At 44.7% G+C, this 18,053-nt stretch overlaps 1 long non-coding RNA gene across 1 annotated transcript in view; it reads left to right on the top strand.

Annotated features, from left to right (window-relative positions):
• Window positions 1–18,053, top strand: part of LOC105476451 (uncharacterized) — a 588,325-nt gene that overhangs the window by 194,278 nt on the left and 375,994 nt on the right. Inside the window, exon 2 of the long non-coding RNA XR_011611091.1 lies at window positions 147–293. This is a non-coding gene — a long non-coding RNA (uncharacterized lncRNA). The remainder of the gene's footprint in view (window positions 1–146; window positions 294–18,053) is intronic.

Here is an 18,053-nt window from a genome sequence, read left to right as displayed (position 1 = left end):
TTAAATGTAATATGGTAATCCTACTACCTTCCTCACAGGGTTGCCTTGAGGATTAAATGAGATCATGCATGCCGAGAGAAGATTACAGCGGCTGGCACATGGGAGCTGCTGAGTAAATAGGAGCCTTTATCATCTTGTCTTTCCAGATTCAAGAGTGTGCTTTGCTGTGCAGTGAGCTCTAAACAAGTCTGATCTTATCTGGGAAGGCTCAGGCCCATCTGAGAACATACACGTGGCTTATTGAGACCTTGGCGCTGATCAATAGAAATGGTGTTCTCAACGGCTGCTGGAAGGTTAGTAACCTCCTCTGAGATTCTGCTGCTGAAGTGGCTACACAGAGGTCTCCCCATCTCTTTCTTGCAAAGATCAGACATAATAACAATAGAAATTCTTTATTATTATCATGCAATAAATATTTGACATTTGTGCTTTGCCAATATCTTTGAACATCCTTCTTAGGCTTGGATAATTCATACAGATTTTGATAATCTTCCTAAGGTAGGGGCCAGAAGACTTGCATCTCAGCTCCCTTGCAGCTGCAGCTGGCTTGTGGCTGACGTTTGGCCAATTAGACTCATCTGTAGAGACTTGTTTAGAAGGTGGACAGTATCGGGAGCTTTAGGCAGAGGGGGATCATTTTTCTGGACAGTGCAGCTGTGGAGGAGTTTGGTTCTTTGAAGACAGTTGTGGCTTCTGACATCGAGTCCTGAGCATCATAGAAGGCAAATGGAGGGGGATGAATTCCCAAAAGAGCACCCCCAGTGAGATTGGGCATGAGTCCTGACTGTGTGGCTTTGGATGTAGCCTCTGAATTGCTGGGAGCTACCTATAGCCTTCAATAAATAGGGTTTTTTTTTTTTTTTTCCCACAAGAACTAGTAGATTGGATTATTTATAGCTAAGAAGGTTGACCGAGACTGTAGTAATAATAATAATATTTATAATATAACTAGAAGCCCCTCCACATCAGCTTTGGCAAAAGTGATTGGGGATCCCAGAACTCCTGGTGCCCCGGAAAGAATACCACTGCCCCACCCACCCTGCTATGCTCCCCCAGCAGTGGAACTTAAGTCATCAGGTGACGTAGTTATCTAATGACCCCTGGTGACTTCTGATTCCTTCAGGATTTTAGCCCCTGGCTTACTGTCTCTTTGCTCCGACCTCTCTCATATTTCTTGGTGATTTCAGTATCGATGATGCTGCCAGGACCCTGACGTCTCAGTTCTTTGACCTTCTTCTCCAATGTGCCTGTTCTCCATCCTGCCCCAGCCACTCACCTCATGGTCATGCCCTGGACCTTGTCATTGTCAGGAACTTCCCTCTTCCAAGAGATGCATATTAAGGAGTCTACTCTCTGACCCCTACTTTTATCCTTCTGGCTCACAAGCTCTGGTACCCTGACTCTAACAATCCTTCCTCCATTGACACGTACAATCCTTCCATCCAAATACCCTTGGGTGCTTTCTGCCCTTCTCCAGTCCCGCCTTTTATCCTTATCCAGCTTAAAGTCCATCGTTGTAACCACTCTTTTACATCCCCCTCAGTTCCTTTGCTCCTCCTGTCTTTATGTTCAAGGAACAAAACCCCAATCCTGATAATGCCCGACTGTCTGTTGACTCGGAGCTTATACTCGTGCAGCTGAATGGCTGGGGGAAAGTACATCATAATCTGTCTGATTTCATTTCAGCTCGGGCAGGTTCTGTTTGCTGCACCCACCCTCCCATACTTTCCCAGTCCTTCCTCTCTCCCTTTTTTCTCCATGGCTGCTTCATTCCTTTTGCCCTCCCCAGAGCCTCAGTGCCTCCTCCCTCTCCTCACTCTCAGTGACTTCACCTCCTGTGTCACCACCACCACATCTACCCCCTCCCTCCCATGCACCGGTGCCTGTTTTCTGACCTCTCTCTTGTCACCAAGGGTAAACTACCCATGCTTCTGGGCAAGGTGGGCTCCTCCATGAGTGTACCTGATCCCACCCCTGCCAGATTCCCAAGGGCATCGCTCTGCCATTCTCCCTGCTCTCTCCTGTATCATCAGTTTCCCCCTCTCTGCTGCATCGTTTCTCTCAGCATCAAACATACTGTTATTTCCCCTACCTTTAAAAAAGTTCTCTTGGCCAGGTGCGGTGGCTCACACCTATAATCCCAGCACTTTGGGAGGCCAAGGCGGGCGGATCATGAGGTCAGGAGATCAAGACCATCCCGGCTAACACGGTGAAATCCTGTCTTTACTAAAAACACAGAAAAATTAGCTGGGCGTGGTGTCGGGCATCTGTAGCCCTAGCTTCTAGGGAGGCTGAGGCAGGAGAATGGTGTGAACCCAGAAGGCGGAGCTTGCAGTGAGCCGAGATAGCGCCACTGCACTCCAGCCTGGGCTACAGAGCGAGACTCCGTCTCAAAAAAAAAAAAAAAAGGTCTCTCGACCCCACATCTCCCTTTAGCAAAACTCCTCAAAAGAGTTGTCCACATCTGTGCCTCCAATTCCTCTCCTCCCATTCTGTCTTCAACCCATTCTAATTACACTTCCCTCCCACCTCTGAAACTGCCATTGCCAAGAGCTCCAAATTGCTTCATCTAGTGGTGAATTTTTTGTCTTCATCCAACTTGACTCATGGCTGACATTGGACAGAGCTGATGACTGTTTACTTCTCAAAACATTTTCCTCACTCACTTTGCAGAACTTGACCTCTCCTGGTTTCCTTCTTTCCTCACCAACTGCTTTTAACTCCCTGTTCTCTTAATGGTGGAATGCCCCTGAGCCCAATTCTTGGACACGTTTTCTAAGTGATCTCATCCAGTTTCATGGTCATAAGTTCATAGCAGATAAGATGATTCTCAAACGTGTGTCTCCGGCCCTGAACTCCAGACTCATACTCAGTTGTTATTTGACATTTCTACCTGGATGCCTAAAAATGAAGTGCCCATCTGTCCCCAAACCTGCTAGTTTGCTAGGGCTGCTGTAACAGTGTTACAAATTGAGCAGCTTGAAAAAACAAAAACTTATTGTCTTATAGTTCTAGAAGCTAAAAGATCAAGGTGTCAGCAGGGCCGTGCTCCCTCTGAAGGTGCTAGAGAGGCACCCACTCCAGGCCTCTTCCAGCTCCTGATAGCTCTTGGACTGATGGCAGCAGCACACCAGTCCTTACCCGGTGCTGTCCCTGTCTGTGGGTCTCTGTGTCCAAACTTCCCATTTTTAAAAGGATATCAGTCATATTGGATTAGGGTCCACCCTAATGACCTGATTTTAACTTGTCTACCTCTACAAAGACCCAGTTTCCAAATAAGATCACATTCTGAAGTATTGGGGGATAAGACTTCAACGTATCTTTTTTGGGGGGTAAAATTCAAAGCATAACACTGCTCCTCCCACTTGATCTCATTTTGGTAAATGGCAACTCCAATCTTCCACCTGCTCAGGTCAAAAACCTTGGAGTCATCAGTGACTCCTCCTTTTCTTATACCTAAATATCCAACCAGTCAGCAATCTTCTTGGTTCTGCCTTCAAAATGTATTCAGAATCCAAACACATCTCATCACCTTCACAGCCACCTCCCTGGTCCAAACTACTAACTTTTATCATCTGGATGAATGGCAACAGCCTCCTATCTGGTCTCCTTGCTTCTGCTCTTACCACCTATAGCAGCCAGAGTGACCCTTTATAAATGTTATACAGTGTCTCTGCTCTGCTCAAAATCATTCCATGGCCCTCTGTGGTGTGTAGATTAAAGACCAATGGCCTGCAATGTGTTACGTGGTTCACGCGCGTCTTTGCTTCTCTGGACTCATCTTTTACCATTTCCTATTCCCTCCCTGTGTTCCATCCACTCTGGCCTCCTTGCTGGTTCAGCCTCAGGGCCTTGGCACTTGCTTAAAATGCTCTTTCCCTGGATAAGTATTTGGTTTGCTTCCTCACTTCCTTAGACTTTTGTCCAAGTATTCTCTTCTCTATGAGGTCTTCCTTGACCAACAAATGTAAAATTGCAACCCTTCCATCATCGCTTCTCTCGCTTTATTTCCTCTATAGCACTAAGCTTCATCTGACATACTATATATTTTTCCTTATTTCTTGTCTGTGTTCCCAACTTGAATGTATGCTCCTTGGGTACAGGGATATTTATCTATTTGGACCACGTTTGTATTGCCAGGCCTAGATCAAAGGCTAGATCACATAGTAGGTGATAGGAAATATTTGTATAGGTAATTGATTAATTGAATTAATAATAATTACTATAATAATGATGAACTAACAGTAATTAGTAGCATTTGAAGTATGGTCTCCATTTAGTTTATCCTCCCAGGAGCATGGTGGGGGAGATCTTATCCTCATTTTGCAGATGAGAACACTAAGGCTTGATATGATGATTCCTAGCAGGTAACATTACTGTTAGGTTGGTGCAAAAGTAATTACGGTTTTGCATTAATGGCAAAAAACTGCAATTACTTTTGCACCAACCTAATTGTATCAAAGCAAGACTTGGCTTTGGAATCAGACCATCCAGGTTCAGCTGTTCACCCTGCCTCTATGTGTGTCTTTAAGCATTTCCATAATTTCCTGAAGCCTCAGTTTCTTCTTTTATAACATAGGGATAATTCTCATGCCATAAAAGTGTCAGGAAAATTAAATGAGTTAATCCTTGAGTGGTGACTGGGAAGCACTTGATAAATGTTAGTTTTATTGTTATTATTCTCCTTATTTATTATTATTATTATATCCCACTGATGAAGCAAGAAATAAAATTGAGGGGAAGAGATTCTCTTTTGGAATCTTTATTTTATTTTGACATCAGCTCAGGATCCAACTACAGCCTTCTTTGGAGATTTGGGAGTTTAGGATTTTTGTTTTTAAAAGGCTCAATCTGGTCCAAATCTCAACAACTGGATGTTTAGTGTTAGTGTGTATATGTGTGTGTGTGTGTGTGTGTGTGTGTGTGTATGTTGCTTGTGCATGTGTATCTTTATTTTCCATTTACCTCGAAATTGATAGATTTCCAATTTAGAGCAAGGGGGGATCAGGAGGGAGAAGGAAAATGGAGCTGCCCATCAAAATTAGCAGGGAAGTGGGTAAAGGTCATTTGATCACAGCTTGGCTGTGCTCTGAATTAACCTGCATAACAGAGACTTGTTGAGTTTGCAGCTCTTTAAGGCGCATATTAACACCAGGAGGAAGGCAAGGAGACACCCTGAGAGAAGGTCAATTTGTGGCTGCTCAAATCAGCAGGGCTCCTGGAGAAACTTGGCTGGAGAAGCCAGCTCTGGGCCCTTGGGGTGAGGAGCAAGAGAGGAAAGTCCAGTTTATGGAGGAGGGGAGGCCCGGGTGCTTCTTGAGGGCAGCTTCTGTAGTCTGGCTAACCTATGAGAACCCTGAAAGTGCAGCTGGGAGGGACTTCATCCAGAGCTGGAGCTGCAACAGAGAACTGAAGAGAGGTAAGCACCACATCCAGCGGCAATTGCAGTCATTAATTGTCTGTGAGGAAAAGAATGGGAGGCATTTATATGATAAAGATGCTGGGAAATTAGAGGGAGCAGCAGTGCTGTTTACTGTTTTTATTTTATTTTTATTATCATTAAATTGCTTCAAGTCACCTGTAATTTTCTTAGGCTGTCACAATTACAAATCTTTGAGGATTATATAAGACATACACAGTCAAAAAGGTATAATTTAAACTTGCAGAGGTCTGAGGGCCTCAGCTCTTTTTCATTACCTCCCTGGCAGTTGGCACTAATGGGCTGAATTAAGTGACCCCCCAAGGCAGGTTCCAGTTTCCAAGCTTTGCAGTTTTGCCATGAACTTGGGCCATGGTGGACATCTGTGCCCTGGAGGAAGGAGGTATTACCTAACTGCATAATCCTGCTTTGCCCCAGAGTGGCTCTCTGTGGGTAAGTCGTTTGTCCTCCCTGTTTCTCAGTCTCCCCAGTTGTCCTGTGGGGATATTAGTCCATAACTTACAAGAGTGTGGTTTGGCTTATATAAGACTATGAATTCTGCGTTCTGGCAACAATTCTCTGACAACAGCTGGGTGTCCTGCAATTCTACTGGAGTCTGACACTAACTAGTGGGAGTCAGTGTCAGATCCCACAAGTTAAAGGGCCAGGTCACCAACGAAACCATCCTTACCTCAGATATCACTTGCAAATGGGGTCCCCAGTGCAGGGGAGATAAAAGTAACATCCTTTCCTCACTCATTGCAAGGTTCATGGCGGAGATCCTGTAACAAAAGACAGGTTGCTGAGAAAGAAGAGCATGCAAATAATTCAATACAAGTTTTTGCATGACATGGGAGCCTTCAATAATGAAGGTCCAAAGACCCAGGGAAAACTGTGTATTTTTATGGACAGTCATGCGGAAGTGTGATTGGAGAACAAAACGATGTGCTCCAATGGTAATAAACTAGGGGAAGCTTAGCGAGGCCTGTTCAGATTCTTCTTGGCATCCCTCTGTGATAATTCTTTCCTTTGAGTATAGGCCAGGGTGCCTGTCATGTGAGGGTCTTCAGGCAAGGAGGGAGGGAGAAGGTCAGAGAGTGACCTTCTCAGGTTTTATGGCCTGCTTCAGAGAAGAACAAGTGAGGAGCATTTCGTTTTCTGTGATCTGTTTCAGGAGGGAGGGGGTGGAGAAGGACAGAGAAACCTTCCTGCTTCTGCAGTTTTCTCAGTTTCTTTTAGCTTAAAATACTCAGTATGCCAAGATGCCATATTTTGGAGTAGTGTCTCCTGCACTCCATCCCAGCCTACCTGCACTTCTGTCTGACTTGGCTACAAATTCAGGTATCTGCATGAGTCTCCTTCAGGTTCAATAATTCTCTAGAACAACTCTCAGGAATCACTGAAAGGGTTGTGCTCACCATTACAGTTTTATCTTAAAGGATATAGCTCAGGAAAAACCAAATGGTCAAGGTAGGGGGATGGTGCACAGAACTCCCATGCCCTTTCCTTGTGAAATCGCCCTTCTAGCACATTAATATATTCACCAACCAGGAAGGTCCACTGAGCTTTGGTGTCCAGAGTCTTTATATGAGTTTCATTATGTGGGCATGATTGATTGAATCAACGGCCATGTGATTGAACTCAATCTCCAGTCTTTCTCCCCTCCCTAGAGCTGGGGGCTGGGGCTGAAAGTTCCAACTCTCTAATGCCACGCTTGGTCTTTCGAGCATGGCCAGCCTCTCCCTTGAAACTGTCTAAGGGCTCACCATTAGCATTTATAAACTTTACTATGGTCAAAAGGGGCTTGTTATGAATAACAAAATACATTCCTATCAGGAAATTCCAAGAGTTTTTGAAGCTCTGTGCCAGCAACTGGGGACAAAATTATCACAGCTTCCAAGTTGTGGTTTTCTTCAGAATCACTACAGAGCATGTTAAAAGTTCAGCTTCCAGGGTTCTGGTCCTCCAGGTGGTTTTGATACAGTAGGGCTGGGCTGGGACCCACAGGTCTCCATTTCTATCATTCCACCAGGTGATGTTGGTATGGGTGGGCTATGCGTCACTCATTGAGGAATGTTGACATGTAATGTACAGTAATATGCATGGAATTGCTCTGAAAGCTGTGCTGTTTTCCACAAACATTAAGCATTATCACTAGGACTCTCTCCTACTTTGAACAGATTTGATTGTTGGATATGTTTTAAGTGTAATCGTAATTAAATACTAGAGCTGAAGGATACTTGGAAGCCTTAGGTAATCTAGTTCCCTGGGATTCTTAGAAGTATTTTTAGGGGTTAGGCAAGATTGGAAGATGAAGTCAGAAATGGGGATGTGCAAAGCGTAATGGAGACTAGAGTTGGGCCATTCATAATGCTCCCTTAGCGATTCCTGCAATACTCCCCCTCATTTTCCCTCATTCCCTCCTTTTTCATCCCAATGATGGGTGAGCCCCACTTACTGCCTCCTCCCCATCTCCTAGGCTGATTATAAAGTGTGAAGCCTGGGTCCTCTACAAATCTGGGACCTCAGCTGTGACCTCAAAACTCTTGCAAGTTTCTAAATTGATTTCTTGAATTGTGGTTTTAAGACACTTCCCAGAGAATCACCTGGAGAGTGATAGTGAATTGGTATCTTTGCAGGATGAGCAAAGAAATTGGCATTTTATTTTGTTTTATTTTAATTTTTTTGAGATAGAGTCCTGCTCTGTCACCCAGGCTGGAGTGCAGTGGTGCAATCTCAGCTCACTGCAACCTCTGCCTCCCGGGTTCAAGCGATTTTCCTGCCTCAACCTCCTGAGTAGCTGGGATAACAGGTGTGTGCCACCATGTCTGGAGAATTTTCATATTTTTAATAGAGATGAGGGTTCACCATGTTGGCCAGGCTGGTCTTGAACTCCTGACCTCAAGTGATCCACTCGCCTTGGCTGGGATTACAGGCATGAGCCACTGTGCCCAACTGGAATTGGTATTTTAAACAAATTTTTAAGAACCCCCAACCCCTTTCCCTTAGCAGGCAGCCTTGCTTCTAACTTGTAGACAGTCCAGTGCAAGCTGGCAAGGGTTAGTGTACTGTCTGGCAGGTGGTGGGCTGTCGTGGAAGCTGATGGAATGAATGAGAGTATCAGTAAATTCAAGCTTCCTTGTCTCCAACGTTAAGTTCTTCTGTGTCTTCATTTGTGTTTCTACTCCGCATTCCATGTCCTGACCAAGGCCCCAGTGGGGCTTCTGGCCTTGTCCAAGATCCTGCTCTCAGTTACCCTCTCTCCTGTATTTTCAGTGTCTTTCTTTCCACTCGTCTCTCCACATGGACAGGTGTCCCCAGGCCTCCTTTCAAGATACCCTTCTGTTCTCTCTTTCTCTGTCTCTTTTTTTTTTTTTTTTTTTTGAGGTGGAGTTTCACGCTTGTTGCCCAGGCTGGAGTGCAATGGCACGATCTCGGCTCACCACAACCTCCGCCTCCCAGGCTCAAGCAATTCTCCTGCCTCAGCCTCCCTAGTAGCTGGGATTATAGGCATGCGCCACCACGCCCAGCTAATTTTGTATTTTTAGTAGAGACGGGGTTTCTCCATGTTGGTCAGGCTGGTCTCGAACTCCCGACCTCAGGTGATCCACCCGCCTCGGCCTCCCAAAGTGCTGGGATTACAGGCGTGAGCCACTGCGCCCGGCCATGTGTCTCTAATCAACATTGGTTTCTTTCCCTCTTAGATCAGTGGTATCACCATTCTCTCAACTTCCTGCATGCCTCACCTCTCTCCCTCTTTGCTACATCAGTCTGTGGCTGAGTCCTCCTGTTTTACCCCTGCTCTTTGTGTTGTATCCAGTTTCTTCTTTCCCTCCCCAGGTTCCTCCCTACACTGGGCCTTCCTTTGCTCACTTGAAGTCTTAGCTCTTTTCATACCATTACCTTGTTCAAGATGCTTCTATGACTCCCTACTCCCAGCAGAATTAGATCCCCAATCTTTTGTTGCCACAATTTGACTCCTGCTTCTCTCTCTTTCCTTCCTTCTTTCCTTCCTTCCTTCCTTCCTTCCTTCCTTCCTTCCTTCCTTCCTTCCTTCCTTCCTTCCTTCCTTCCTTCCTTCCTTCCTTCCTTCCTTCCTTCCTTCCTTCCTTCTTCTTCTTCTTCTTTCTTTCTTTCTTTCTTTCTTTCTTTCTTTCTTTCTTTCTTTCTTTCTTTCTTTCTTTCTTTCTTTCTTTCCCTCCTCTCCTCTCCTCCTCTCCTCTCCTCTCCTCTCCTCCTCTCCTCTCCTCTCCTCTCCTCTCCTCTCCTCTCCTCTCCTCTCTCTCTCTCTTTCCTTCTTTCTTTCTTTCTTTCTTTCTTTCTTTCTTTCTTTCTTTCTTTCTTTCTTTCTTTCTTTCTTTCTTTCTTTTTCTTTCTTTCTTTCTTGCCTTCCTGCCTTCCTGCCTGCCTTTCTTTTTCTTTCTTTCTCTTTCTTTTTCCTCCCTTCCCTTCCCTTCCCTTGCCTTCCTGCCTTCCTCTCTCTCTTTTTCTCTTTCTCTCTCTTTCCTTTCTTTCCTTTCTTTCTTTCCCTCCCTTCCTTCCTTCCTTCCTTTCTTTCTTTTTCTTTCCTTTCCTTTCCCTTCCTTCCTTCCTTCCTTCCTCCCTCCCTCCCTCCCTCCCTCCCTCCCTCTCTCTCTCTTTCTCTCTCTCTCTTCCTTCCTTCCTTCCCCTTCCTTCCTTCCTTCCTTCCTTCCTTCCTTCCTTCCTTCCTTCCTTCCTTCCTTCCTTCCTTTCTTTCTTTCTTTCTTTCTTTCTTTCTTTCTTTCTTTCTTTCTTCTTTCATTTGTTTATTTATTTTTTGAGATAGAGTCTTGCTCTGTTGCCCAGGCTGGAGTGCAGTGGCACGATCCCAGCTCACTGCAACCTCCGCTTCCTGGGTTCAAGTGATTCTCCTGCCTCAGCTTCCTGAGTAGCTGGGATTACAGGCACGCACCATGATGCCTGGCTAATTTTTGTATTTTTGGTAGAGACAGGGGTTCACTATGTTGGTCAGGCTGGTCTCGAACTCCTGACCTTGTGATCCACCTGCCTTGGCCTCCCAAAATGCCAGGATTATAGGCATGAGCCACCACCCCGGTCTCCTGCTTATCTCTCAAAATGTATCATCCACCACTCCCCTGAACTTTCAGTTTTCCAAAAATCCTAGATTCCTTCCCTCCTGGACCTGAGTGCTTGCTGCACCTTTTGCCTCCTCACCTGTAGCCTTGCTGTTTGCATCCCTGCTCCCTTTCATGTCAATCAGTTCAATTACATGGCCCCTGTTCCAGGAAGCCTTCCATCATCCCCGGGCATAAGATTATCCCAGGAACCTCCCTAGCTCACCCCTGCTCTTTCCTGTGATTTGTACCACAGTCTGCTTTCTTTGTGATTATTCAGATATGTGTCAGCTTCTGAGACTGTCAGCTCCTTGAAGACAGTAACAATATCAATAACACCAGGTCCAATGACACCTACTAAGAGTACCAGGTTCTTTTCATACAGTAACTTTGAAACTTATAACTGTACTCCAACTTAGTTGTAATCTCCATTTTAGAGATATAGAAACTGGGGCTTAGGAAGGTAAAGGCCAAAAAGCTGACAAGGATGAGATTCAAACCCAGACTGACTCCAAAACCCAATCTCTTTCAACTCCATAACATGGCTCCCAAGGCAAAGAAGACAAAATCCACATTTATTGAGCACCCTCTGTATGCCACTGCTGGTAGGGACCCAAAACTGGGCAAGATCATCCCATGAAACTATACACACACACACACACACACACACACACACACACACACACACACACACACACACACACACACAGTAGGTGCTCAGTAAATGCTAATTGAGAAATGGATGAACTCAGAGTCCACTCCATGCCAGTGCTTGCTTCCAGAGTAGAGGCTGAGACCTCCCACAGAATTGTGGAAGGGGCCTGAAATCTCATTCTGGCTCAGCCAAATGCAGTTCTGATGACCTGGAACAAGTCTCACAGCCTCTTCAAACCTCATTTCCTTGCAGTAAAATGAAGAAGCCAGATGACTTTTTTCTAAGGTCCTTCCAACTGGAATAGGTGAGGTGATGCAGGGGTCAGTGAGTTGTAAACAGGCAAGGCAAATACAAGCAGAAGTCATGATTTTAATACTTGAAATCCTTTCAGCAGCAAAGGCATTCCTCTGGTTTTCAGGAAGGTAGCATAGTTTCCTTTTAGAGGCCAAAGTTCCCAGCTTGCCTGGGCCATCAGGGACACAGGAGCAGAGGACAAATGGCCACTGCTTTCTGTTGCATATGTTGGGGGTGTGCTGCTCTGAGAACCCTCCTGTCTCATGGGGCACTGACTTCCGTGGTATCTGGCCATGCTTGGCAGAGAGTTAATTAATGTCTGCAGGGCGAGTTAGCAGAAATAACAATTGCTTTGATTAAGGGGGAGAAATGACTATGAGCTTTGCTTTAAGTAAAATGGACAAAGACAGGATAAGAAATCGTCCACTTCACCTCGAGTACTGGGGCCCACTGGCCTGGCCTTCTGTCCTGGCTCTGACCCATCCGGCTTCCCCCAGGAAATGAGGACCCCTTCCAGTTGTGCCTTATTTTTATTGTTATCCTAGATGCAAGGATCAACACTGCTGTGGACTTGGTGAATATGAATTTGGAGAGGAGCCCAAGATGACCAGGAGGCAGTGAATTAGGGCAGAGCTGATGCACCTGGGTGCAGCATCGGGAAAGACACACAGCACACCATGGAGAGTTAGTGTGGCTTACCCTCCCGAGGGCTGCTGTGTGCAGACTCTGCCCTCAGCTCTTCCCTGCATTTTCTCATTTGATTTGCGCACACATCCAAGGAAGAAGCATGAACCCTCTGGTTCAGGTTGCTCGGCTTGTGAGTAATTAAGCCACAATTCTAAGGCAGGTCTGTTTGTCGTGGGTGATAAAATGATTACCCATTACAATATTACCCAAATGATTACCCAAGACAACCTCCTCCAGGGCCAGTAGAATGCAAGGAGGCTGGAAAATATTGAGAACGAAAGAACAAAGAGGAGCCAAGAGCAATGAGCTTAAGAGGGGGAAAGGACTGAGTCCCAGGGGTGCTCACACTTGCCAGGCTGTCTGCTGGAAGCTTCTAAGGCTATTATTTGTCAGGCCCCTACTGTGTGAGAGGCATTGTGCTGAGAAGGATTGCAGGTGCCAGCTCATTTAATCATCACGGTAACTGTGCATAGTAGTTGTTCATGATGGTTGACTTTGTCAGTTTGACTGGGCTAAGGGAAGCCCAGATAGCTGGTAAACATGATTTCTGGATGTGTCTGTGAGGGTGTTTCTGAAAGAGTTAGCATTCAAATCAGTAGACTGAGTAAAGAAGATCACCTTCACCCAAGTGAATGGGCATCGTCTAATCCCTTGAGAGGCTGAACAGAACAGAAGGCGGAAGAAGGGGAAGTTCTCTTAGTCTCTGCTTGAGCTGGAACATCCATCTTCTGCCCTTGGACATTGGTGCTCCTGGTTCTCAGGCCTTCAGGCTTGGACTAAATCGCACCACCATTTTTCATGGTTCTCCACTTTGCATACAGCATATCAAGGGTCTTCTCAGCTTCCACAATCACGTGAGCCAATTCTCATAATAAATCTTCTCTTATATTTCTCTCTGTATATATGTAGATATCCTATTGGCTCTGTTTCTCTGGAGAACCAAAGTAATACAGTGTTATCTTGCACAGAAGGCGATTAAAGCTTGGAGAGCATAAATGCTTTGTACAAAGTCATGTCACCAGTGAGAGCTGCTAGAATTTGAACCCAGGTCTGTCCTACTCTGAAGTACATGCTGCTTCCACCATCCAGCACTGCCTCCCTCTTTGCAGAACATCGCAAAATGCTGCTAAGTCAAGCGTTGGCATAAAGCACATTCCTCACGTCCAAGGGGAGGGAGAAGGGAAAAGAGTGGGAGTGGAAACAGGAAGAGAGAATACTTGTTGAGTACTTCAAAGCATCTGCCACTTGGCTAGGTACTACACATGTGTTTAATCTCATTTAATTCTCACAACACCCGGTGGGAGGGGCATAATTGCCCACATTTTGCAGATGAGTGTACTGAGGCTCAGAAACAGCAATGGATTTGCCTAAGGTCACAGAGCTAGTAAATGGTGGACCAAGGATTTCTATCCAGATGGGCCCAACTTCAAAGCCCAGGCTAATTAAAAATATAATTTTGTGCTAAATCAAATAGCAGTTCATACTAGATTCTATTAGAGCCAAGCCATAGCAGAGGCCAATAATTAAAAGTAAGTTTATAGTTGAAAAATTTACAATTAAGGCAATCGTCAATTAACTTATTTTTCTGGGAACAGAGAAAGGTTTGCTGTTACTGAATTTTTGCTGCAGCAGAATCAGTAGCCTTGTTTCCAAACCATGGAGTGTGTTCAATAAAGCAAGTGTTAGAGAGAGCTGCTCAGGGAAGCTGACCCAGGCCGCATGCCCAGAAAGGGGACTGTTCGAGAGCCTTCTGGGCATGAAGAGCAGGCGGGAAGCACAGCCAGGTTAGGGGCTGCCTGGGAGAGTAGTTTTGGCTTCAGTCTCGACTATGCACAGTATCTGCCAGAAAAGATCATATGCTCTCAAAAAACAGAGACCAAGAGCAAACTAATGTGATCATTTCTCTTCCTTGCTCAGTAACCTTCAATGGCTCCCCGTTGTATCCCGAATAAACCCCACAAGCCTTACCGTGACATGCAAAGCTCAGCACAACCTGGTCCCAATTTACTTTTCTAATTTTATCTCCCAGTAATCTCCTCACATAAACTTCATGCTTAAGTTAAACTGGTCCACTTTTTATTCCATGAACCCAGTTCTCGGTCTTGGGTCTTGGGCTGTATCTTTTCTCTTTCCTTCCTTTCCTCTCCAAATCTACCTAGTAGATTCCTGCTCATTCTTCAAGTTCCTTTCCAAGGTACCCTCCTCCATGAAGTCTTCTCTGATTGCCCATCTAGAAGCAAACTCTCCCTCGGGTCATTACATGTACATGTGGCACTTATCGCATGATGCCTTGAATCGAGATTTTTTGTGTGTATATATCTCATTTTTCCTAGTAGGTTCGTTCTCCTTGTGGGCAGACCCTAAAGCTCACACCTGCAAGTGTAAGCATTAAACAATATCTAATGAACTAAAAGGTTAATGTCTTATCTATGACATCCTTGTATGTAATTAATGGTCAATATTTAAATTCAACAATTTAAAAAGTACCTTGAACTTGCTTAAAAGTTAGAGACTTGAAACATTTTGATAACTAGGCTGCTTGGAGTTCATAAGTGATATTTACTCACTCATTCATTCATTTACTCATTCAAAATCTTCAGTGTGGATTGATATATTTTGTTCTGAAGCTGTTGTCTGAGAGCCTGAGGATACAAGTCCTCCACGAGGTTGGGTCTATTAGGAACTGCAAATGCCACTGGTCCTCATTCAACCTACGGCTACAGAAAGTGGCCTTCGGAGCAAGATTCATGGCTTGCCAGGTATTCATCTCCTCCTGGGGTTGGGTCAAGCCACAGGAGAGAAATTGAAGGATGCTGCTATTAAAAATTCTTGGTAACAAGCCAGGTAATTTCTCTCATGTTTGGCTCCCACATTGTACTTTGTTCATGCCTGGAAGAAATAGAAACTCCCAACCCACTTGCCAGTTTGCCCAGCAGCACTGACACCTACCTTGTCTCTAGTATACTTGTACATTTGCAAAATTAAGTCAGCACCGGGGCAACTTGGATCAGTCACAGTCAGGTAGAAAGACGAGCCTACCAACTCTGGCCAAAAGCCAAATGCTGCTCAGCTTCATCATTCTCTGACAAATGTGGACTTACCTGGATTTTTTTTAAAAATCATCATTCTTTATTGGCCCTCACCTTTTGTGAAAGTTGGAGAAAAATCTCATTTTGAATAGCAAGCAAGAAGACATTCGTGCTGCGTGCTACATCTCTAGGCAGTATACACAGCGACTAAGAATGTGGGGCTTTAAGGGTTTGTTTGAATCAGCCCGTTATTAGCTGTGGGTTTTGTGGGATGTTTTTTGGCATGGTGGGGGTGGTGGCGGTTCAAGATTTTTGATCTTGCTGTGCCTTTGTTTTCTCATCTGTAAAGCAGGATTAATAATAGTACTGTATTATACTTCATAGCTGGCCTGAGAATTAGATGAGGTAAACAGCACCAGACAACGGGGAAGCACTCAATGAGTATTATCTGTTATTAGAATTACAACTGCCAATGGAAATGTAACAGGCTCAGAACATCTGCTATAACTGCCTTACACCCCCCATATTAGTCAGGGTTCTCTGAAGAAACAGAATCAATAGGATATATAGAGAAAGAGATTTATTATAAGGGATTATAGAGGCCAAGAAGTCCCACGATCTGCCATATGCAAGCTGGAGAACCAAGAAAGCCAGTGGAGTAGTTCTAGTCCAAGCCTGCAGCCAGAGGACCAGGGGAACTGATGGTATCTAAGGCCCTGACTGAGTCCAAAGGCCAGAGAACCAGGAGCACTGATATTCCAGGGCAGGAGAAGATGAATGTCCCAGCTAAAGCAGAAAGCAAACTCACCCTTCCTCCAGCTTTTGCTCTACTCAGGCCCTCAATGGATTGCATGAGGCCCACACACATTGGTCTGTACTCAGTCTCCTGAGTTAAAGGCTAATTTCTTCTGGAAACATCTTCACAGACACACCTAGAAGGAATGTTTTACCAGCTCTCTAGGCATCCCTTAGCCCAGTTATGTTGACATAGAATTAACTATCACACCCCCAAAGATATAAGCCTTGGTTCCTTTCTTCTTTTCCCTGAATGATTGCTCAACCAAAGCTCAACCCTGAACATGAAGATTTTTGGCACTTTTGGTTGAATGCAATCCTAATTCAAGCTTCCTTTGTTATTCAGGTGTATGCAATACACCTCATTTACTGTTTTCTTTCAGCAAGGTGCTGTGCTGGTCTGTGGGAAGTGTTAAGAATAGCAAGATAGTGGAGATAAGTCTTTGACCCCAGGGAGCTTGTAGTGTGGTTGGACTGAAAGAAAGGTGCCTGGTTTCTGTAAAACACCACCAAGTGTGAGCACTATTGAAAATCAGGTGCAAACCCAATGGCTGGATTATTGGCACAGAACCGGTATCACTGTCCTGCCTTATTTAATTATGGTTTCCTTTTTTGCTAACATCAAATTAAAAAATCCTTGCCATGGTAGTCTAGCAACGTTGTTATATTGTCATTCTGCAAATTATGTGAAAAGAATGAATAGTTTTGAGGGTAAGCTTCAAGTAAATTTATGAGCTTATGAACAAATTGCCCATTATTGCTTTCAAAAAAATTTAAATACTCAGTCAATTGACTAATTTCCAACCTTCAAAAAGGAATACCATCTCATGCATTTCTGGAGCTTTAAGGTTTATAAATCTTGCTGCCATGAGCGTTCCCTCTGAATGCTTCTAACCATGATGCTGTGAAGGTGGGAAGGGAGGAATATGCTCAGCCTCAGAGTAGAGATGTGGACAGAAGCTTGCAAGGTTCAATGTCTTGCCTATGTTCATGCACTGGGGGAACTGGTGAGGTTTTGGAACCCAGGACCCTTGACTTCAAATTCACTGTTCTTTTTGCTACGTTACTCTATAGTCATCAACTAGTTATGCACCATTTAACGAACGTTTAATTTGCCGAAAGTGGAAACAGATAACCTTGAAATTAATTCAAGTTAATGTTAAATGTTGCTAACTTTTTATTAGTTGAATGTTTCCATTAGCTTTTCCAATGGCTGCTTTTTTGTACCCCTTCACAGCGGTGAACAAAATTGAGTAAGTGCTCAATAAGTATTTATCGAATAAACAAATAGCTTAGCTGGCCCAGTTTGGCTGCAGGGTGGGGTTAGAAGGTTGAATCACTGAAGACAAAGTTGAGCATTTAATTCACTGTTTCATTTGTCAAGTATTTATTAATTCTCTATGTACTGCACTCTATAGAGTAGACTATTGCACACATGTGGCCCTTGGCAAGTATTTTTAACCTCTCTGAGCCTCAGTTGACTTGGCTTTTAAAATAAGGAATAATAATAGCACCTAACTCACAGGATTGCTATTAGGATCAACTAAGATGATGTATTTAAAGAGCTTGGTATAGAGCACGTGGTGGTGGATGCTCTGTAAATGGTAAAGATACTAATTATCCATCTCCGTGCTATATACTTATGTGTGGTTCATACCCCGTGGTTCCAGGGCCTGCAGTGAAGTAGTTTCTTGCACTCTGAATAGCAGGGAGGGAAAGCCACAGTTGACTTGTTTTACAGAGGAGGAGGGGAACAGAGACAAACTGTGGAGGCAGCGCTGAGTTCCCAAGGTCCCGACTGGAAAGGGCTCTCCTTCCTAGTTTTAGGGACAATGGGGAAAGGGACCCAGGTAGCCTGGTTGTTGGTCACATGCTACACTCCACGTGGGCCCCCCCACTCAGCATCCTTGGGGAATTCTGGGTGCTTGGGCCCTATATCAGATGTGTGTGCAGGGATGCAGGCACAGGAGCTGTGATACAGGGACACGCTAGGTTGGTGTCACTGAAAGACAAAGCTGACACGGAAAGGGTGCAGAGAGATTCCGTCTTCTTCTGCGGGTCCTCTGTCCCCTCTCTAC

Source organism: Macaca nemestrina, chromosome 12 (assembly GCF_043159975.1).
Source record: "Macaca nemestrina isolate mMacNem1 chromosome 12, mMacNem.hap1, whole genome shotgun sequence".
Taxonomy (NCBI): domain Eukaryota; kingdom Metazoa; phylum Chordata; class Mammalia; order Primates; family Cercopithecidae; genus Macaca; species Macaca nemestrina.
Note: the sequence above shows the minus strand (reverse complement) of the source record. Positions and strands in the feature narration are given on the sequence as shown.